Genomic DNA, 7,004 nt, shown 5'->3' on the forward strand with positions numbered 1-7,004 from the left:
GAAGGAGAAAGAGAAAGAAGGGGGCCAAGGAGGGAGGACGAGAGAGAAGAGGGAGGGGAAAGGGAGGAGAGAGAGATGGGAGAGAATCATTTCTCGTTTTACAAACAGAAAACGAAGACTTAAACCGAAAACGAAGGCTCAGGGAGGCTGACGTGAGTTTCCTAAATAGCTCATTCCCAGTAAATGAGGAAGCCATTTACTGGGAATGAGTATGGTCTTTACATAACTTCTTCTTGACCAGAAATGCAGGGGCTAGAACTGAAACTAAACAACAAGGTGAAGAAGTAACCCAGGAGGTGAACATTCTACAAACGATTTCTCTGTTCTCTTCAGCAAATCATTGCTTTTTCTAGACTAGAAGAGCTCAAAAGGCATAATAATTAGAGACAACTTATGTACCTCAATTGTATCTTGGTCTGAATAAATTAGTATTGTGATGATATAAGAAAAAGTCCAAAATTTTTCAGATGGAAAGTGGTAATTAGGGTTAAAATGTCATGATGTCCCTAACTGTAAAATAATGTAGTAAAATAAGAAGATGATGTAAATTTGCAAATAAAATGAGCACATTATCCTATGTTACAAGTATATGGAGGCTCATTATACTGTTCTCTTTTTCTTCTATTTGAAAATGTTCATAATCAAAAGTCACCAAAAATATACTCTCTGGGGCTTTGTGACCTTGAGTAAATAGTTTGATCTGTCTGGGGGTTCAAAGGCTTTATTAGTGAAGTGGGACTAATAATACCTATCTCACAGGGTTGTAAGAATTATATGAGGTAGTTTATGAAAAGCAATTAGAACAGGGCATAGCTCCTCACATACACACTTCATTCATTCATTGAATATATCTTTGCTGAAGGCTTGCCCTGGGCCAGGCTTTGTGTTAGGTGATGGAATTCTGAAGACAGATGGCTGCTACCCTCCATGGCTTTCATTCTAGTGGTATATATCACTATTGAAGATTTCACTATTTTATTTACATTGTTCATTTCCTTCTGGGGAGACATCAGAGGGAAGATAGATGGGGAAAAATAATACAGGATCCCTCTTTAAACTAAAAACTAAAGCTGCATCCAAAGTTTCTCACTAACTTCCCGGGCGGACTCTCGCTTTACTTTTATTTTGCCTTCATGGTACTACACAATTCTCTTCCCATCTGTTTCCCTATAGTTATACCATCTCAGTATCATCTTCATCTTAAATGGAGGCCAGATTTTAACATCAGTGTATCTAGAACACACTTTTGAATTCTCCAACTGAAAATCCATCTGTAGGGTATTTATACCTGCATTTGAATTCCATCTCTGCTTTGTAGCTCTGGGCTTGGGCACGTCACCTATTTTCTCTGAGTTATACTTTCTCCATCTGCAAAATGAAGATATATCTACATGGTATATATGTGGGTATTGGCAATTAGAGATAATTTTTGTAAAGTGTTTGATATACTGCTCTATAAAAAGGAGATGTTATCGTTCAGATCATTATAATTAGTGGATAAACTGTCTACATGCTAAATTAACATCTCTAAGGAAAGTGAGGGTGGAGCTGAAAGGTGGGTTAGGGGGTCCCTGTTAATCTTACTCTCTGTACAATTAATGATAGCCATGAAGACACTGCTATAACTTGACCCTTTTTGAAATTACTGTTTCAGCTGAATTGTCTATTCATCTTCAAGCCATCATGAGCTCTGAGAAGCCCAAGTCACAGAAGGACTCAGATAAAAAGAGTAAGACAAATACTGAACACTGCTTTTATAAGGTATGTTTGTAAATACTATTTATGGAATATACCAGTATTAGACTTAGCCATTCTTGACACTGGGCTTCAAAGTTTTTCCTGCCAAGAAATGACCTCATTGTATGTAGGGAATAGTAAAAAAGTTAAAATCTGTCTCATCTATTTTATTCTTCTTATTTTAGTAGGATGGTGGTAGGGAGGTGTTTTTTGTTTTTTGGTTTTTTTGCGGTACGCGGGCCTCTCACTGTTGTGGCCTCTCCCGCTGCGGAGCACAGGCTCCGGACGCGCAGGCTCAGCCGCCATGGCTCACGGGCCCAGCCGCTCCGCGGCACGTGGGATCTTCCCGGACCTCGTGACCCGTGCATCGGCAGGCGGACTCTCAACCACTGCGCCACCAGGGAAGCCCAAGGGAGGTGTTTTAATAAGAATCTTGGCCACATCAAAGCAGCCTTTAATAAAAAGCTATTGTAACACTTCCTGAACAACAACCAAGAAATCAAATGTAACATATTACAGTAAACTATGGAATGAAAACAAAATGAATGCTATTTCATCGCATGAAAATATACACCATCCCAAACATGGCTGATCTATTCAATAACAATAGTAACCTACATTTGTATAATGCTTTACAGTTTATAAAACAATTGTTTTTAATGTTTGTTCTTACCATAACCTTGTCAGGCAAAGCAGGGAGGATTTTATTCTCCTCAATTTGTTGCTGAGGAGAGAGGAGAGTGAGTTGTTGCTTAAGGCAGAAGTGGAAAGAAGACTTGGACTAAAGTTTGCTGACATTGATTCAGGTCTCTTTCTACTAACTGGGCTCTGTTATCATATCAAACCATCATCTCCTTTCCTGAGTCTAAAACGCTTCTTGAATTTTTCAACAAGAAGGCTGAGAAATGGTAAACATTTGAGACTGCAGGTTAAAAACCTTTAACTTTTCTTTTATCCGGTTCTAACTAGAACATCCCCGTATCTAGAAAAGCCAAGACCAACATAGTTCTGTTTTTCTCTGTCCTACTCCATGATCCAGTGAGCTGATAACCATGTACTACCCCAGTCCCCTTTTGAAAGTGTCTGTATCTGCCCAAGAATCTTTTAACTAGTCAGAAGTCCATTACAGTGTTCCATTGGGGTGTATGACATTTCTGAAAGCATTAGGCCGAAGGGGTACTTTTTGAGAGTCTGTATGTATGCCCAGAGTACCTTTATATTACCTTTTGTTCCTTTTTTGGGTTTTTTTTGGATCCAGAATATTAGTACCATTACCAAGAAGGAAAAGAAAAGTTAACATGTTAATGTGTCAGTCATTGTGCTAGTCAGGCACCCAAGTCACTTTCTTGCCCTGGAAGAGGAAAAGATTCTGGGCACCAGAGCAAGTGGTCAAAGGCACCAAGGCCTGAGGGATGGAGCTGAGGCAGTGTGTGTGGAGGGAGAAAGAAGCCCCTGAACTTGGTTCTCACCAGACACTGAGAGGTACATGGGAAAGGAACTAGCACTGGCACTTGGGCAATGACCCTGGAGCAAGGGGCCAAAGGAGGAAAAGAGACTGACAATCAAGTTTTCTCACTCCTACCTCCACTATCGTCCCTTTTCAATCCTAGCTGGCCTTTCTCCACCACCCTGGACTTCCCTGGGCCCCCTAGGTGGCAGCTTTTGTTGTAACCCCTGATTTACATTGTGCTTCTATAGGAGGAAAGGTACCTAATTCAGTCGATGGGGTTTAAGCAAGATTTGAGGTGAGGAAAGAAAGGACGTGAACTTGTGGATGAGACCCTTTGGATGGACTCAATGTACGGCTGTTGTGGAATCGATGCCATATGTGCTTCCGCTCCCATCTCATAAGCACCAGAGGGAATTCTCCTGTTTAGGAACTGCTTCATGTGGGATGTGTAGATTGCCCCCAAACTATTTCCCTGTCCCGTCTGGATATTCCAGCAAAAAAATAATACAGAATCCCAAAAGGAGAAAGCGAATTCGGGGCTTTGCTTAACGACCGAAAGGGGGCCTGAACTCTCAGAGAGGCCGTTTCCTGGTACCACATCGCCACCTGCCGGATGGAGCTACAAAATGCACACTTTCTAAACAAAAGCAGCCCTTCACTGGTAGTTAAACTGATGTTGAAACTGACCAGGGGAATTTCCTTCCGGCGTCCCATTTTGGGGGGTTTTTCAACTCCGACTCACCGACTAACAATGGAAGGATTGAAAGGCATTGGCAGTCAAATGCAAATGGTATATTCAGGAGCTCAGTCAGCCCCCAGCCTAGGCATCATGTTGGATTTTACATGAAAAAGTGGCAGCTGCCTTTCTGGGAGAAATAGTAACCCTTACTTCATCCCCGCCCCGCCCCAGGACTTTTTTTTCCCTCCAAGAAAGAGTCACCTTGCATTCTGATAGAGAGAAATCAGATCATCTTAATCCAGTCAGAGATGAAACTGCCTTGAAACACAGTTACAAAATGTTGAGGCTCTGTCTACCTCTGGTCTGCTCTGCCCTCCAGGAGTCCCAGCTGAGAGCTTGGGACATTTACTAATACCCCTTCCCTTATCAAATTCTGAACTCCAATTTTTATCTCATCAGCACTATAAGCCTTTAGGGAACTCTGCTCCACTTTTCATTGACTTGCCTACCCTCCTTGGGGTGGGGGAAGCCTGAAAATCAGTGCCAGCCTTAAGGATCTGAAGAACACAGAACTAACCATCTCTGTCATATATGCATTTGCTTTATCAGTCTGGCCGCTGCCGAAATCTACTAAGTCCTGGAGAATGACAGTTGACTTCCACAAAGTCAGCCAAGTGGTAGGTCCAGTTGTAGCCACTGTGCCAGATGTGGTATCTTTGCTAAAGCAAAGAAACACGGTCTCAGGTATATGGTATGTGGTCATTGATTGGATGAATGCGGGTTTTTTTTTTCTTTCACTATTAGAAAAGGGGATCATAAGTAGTTGAACTCACACAGAAGAGACAATAGTATATATTGTTTAGTTTTGCCCCAGGACTGTATTAACACACTCTCCTTTTGTAACAATAGAGAAAAATCTGGATGATGTGTACTTCCAGCAGACTATCGCATTAGTCCACTATATCAATGATATCATGCTAATCAAGCCAGATGACCAAGAAGTAGTCAGCAACTTAGAGGCCCTGGCACTCACACATTTCAGATATTGGGAGATAATTCCTATGGAGAACCCACTAAGTCAGGGGCATGCCAGGACATCTCATCTAAAGAAAATGATATACCCCACTATGAAGAAGGAGGTAACACTGCCTCTGGTTTCTGACAGTAGCGTATTTCACACCTGGGTATACTGCTTCGGCCCAGTTACAGGCTGCCAGCTTTGAATGGGACTTAGATTAGGAAAGGGTTCTGCAGAAAATCCAGTCTGTGGTGAAAAGAGTGCTGCTGCTTGGATGATCCAGCCTATCTGACCCTATGGTATTACAAGTATCAGAAGTGGAAAAAAGATACCATGTAGAGTTTATGGCACATGTGGGAGAATCACAATGCAGACTCCTGTGGTTCTGCAGCAAGGCCATGCCATTTGCAGTGGAGAATTATATGTCTTTGGACATACAATTATATGTCTTTGGAATAACAACTTTTGGTGTGCTAGTGAACCCAGGTAAAGATGGAGCACCTGACCATGAGACATCATGTGACAATTCATCCAGAACTGCCCATTGCGTGGTGAGTTCTATCAGATTTGCCAAGTCATAATTCAGGTGTGGCCAAAAATATCCTCTTGTAATTTGGAAGTGGTACACACAGAACTGAGCATGAGTGAGAAAAAAAATCACAAGTGAGTTGCATGGGCAATGTGGGGAGCATTCTGGCAAAGACATCCATGTCCTTAAACTATGAATATGTTAAGTTATTTGATAAAGGGCAAATATGAGGCATCTCTGATTGACCATTTTTAGCTCCTGAGCTTCCTGTTGGGCAAGACTCTTATAGGGTACAAGTTCCAAAGTTCCCAAACACCAACTTCAGGTTCAATAATTTGCTAAAAGATTAGTAGAGCTCAGAAAACCATTATACTCATGGTATAGTTTATTACAGTGAAAGGATACAGATAAAAATCAGCAAAGGAGTAAGATTTATTCTAGGTATACAAGGCTGATTTAATATTCAAAACCTTATTGATGTGATTCATCACATGAACTGGCTAAAGAAGAAAAGCCATATGATCGTATCAATAGATACATTGAAACATTCAACAAGACATGCTACTATAAACAGAAAATCCTAAAGATGTCACCAAAAAACTACTAGAACTAATCAATGAATTTGGTAAGTTTTCAGGATACAAAATTAGTGCACAGAAATCTCTGGCATTCCATTTACCATCGTAAGAAAAAGAATTAAATACCTAGGAATAAACCTACCTAAGGAGGCAAAAGACTTGTACTCAGAAAACTATAAAACACTGATGAAAGAAATCAAAGATGACATAAACAAACAAAACAAAGATGACATAAACAGATGGAGAAATATACCATGTTCTTGGATTGGAAGAATCAATATTGTGAAAATGACTATACTACCCAAAGCAATCTACAGATTCAATGCAATCCCTATCAAACTAGCTATGGCATTCTTCACAGAAATAGAACAAAATATTTCACAATTTGTATGGAAACACAAAAGACCCCGAATAGCCAAAGCAATCTTGAGAAAGAAAAACGGAGCTGGTGGAATCAGGTTCCCTGACTTCAGACTATACTACACAGCTACATGTAAAAGAATGAAATTAGAACAGTCCTTAACACCATACACAAAAATAAATTCAAAATGGATTAAAGACCTAAATGTAAGACTGGACACTATAAAACTCTTAGAGCAAAACATAGGAAAAACACTCTTTGACATAAACCAAAACAAGATCTTTTTTGACCCACTGCCTAGAATAATGAAAATAAAAACAAAAATAAACAAATGGGACCTAATGAAACTTCAAAGCTTTTGCACAGCAAAGGAAACCATAAACAAGACGAAAAGACAACCCTCAGAATGGGAGAAAATATTTGCAAGTGAAGCAACTGACAAAGGATTAATCTCCAAAATATATAAGAAACTCATGCAGCTCAATATCAAAAAAACAACCCAGGGGCTTCCCTGGTGGCGCAGTGGTTGCGCGTCTGCCTGCCGATGCAGGGGAACCAGGTTCGCGCCCCAGTCCGGGAGGATCCCACATGCCGCGGAGCGGCTGGGCCCGTGAGCCATGGCCGCTGAGCCTGCGCGTCCGGAGGCTGTGCT

At 41.0% G+C, this 7,004-nt stretch overlaps 1 protein-coding gene across 1 annotated transcript in view; it reads left to right on the forward strand.

The window, feature by feature from the left end:
* Positions 1-7,004, forward strand: part of DTX4 (deltex E3 ubiquitin ligase 4) — a 76,065-nt gene that overhangs the window by 26,139 nt on the left and 42,922 nt on the right. Inside the window, exon 2 of the mRNA XM_028501579.2 lies at positions 1,655-1,761. The gene's annotated coding sequence lies outside the window, so the exon portion shown is untranslated. The remainder of the gene's footprint in view (positions 1-1,654; positions 1,762-7,004) is intronic.

The sequence above is a fragment of the Physeter macrocephalus genome, chromosome 16 (assembly GCF_002837175.3).
Source record: "Physeter macrocephalus isolate SW-GA chromosome 16, ASM283717v5, whole genome shotgun sequence".
Lineage (NCBI taxonomy): Eukaryota > Metazoa > Chordata > Mammalia > Artiodactyla > Physeteridae > Physeter > Physeter macrocephalus.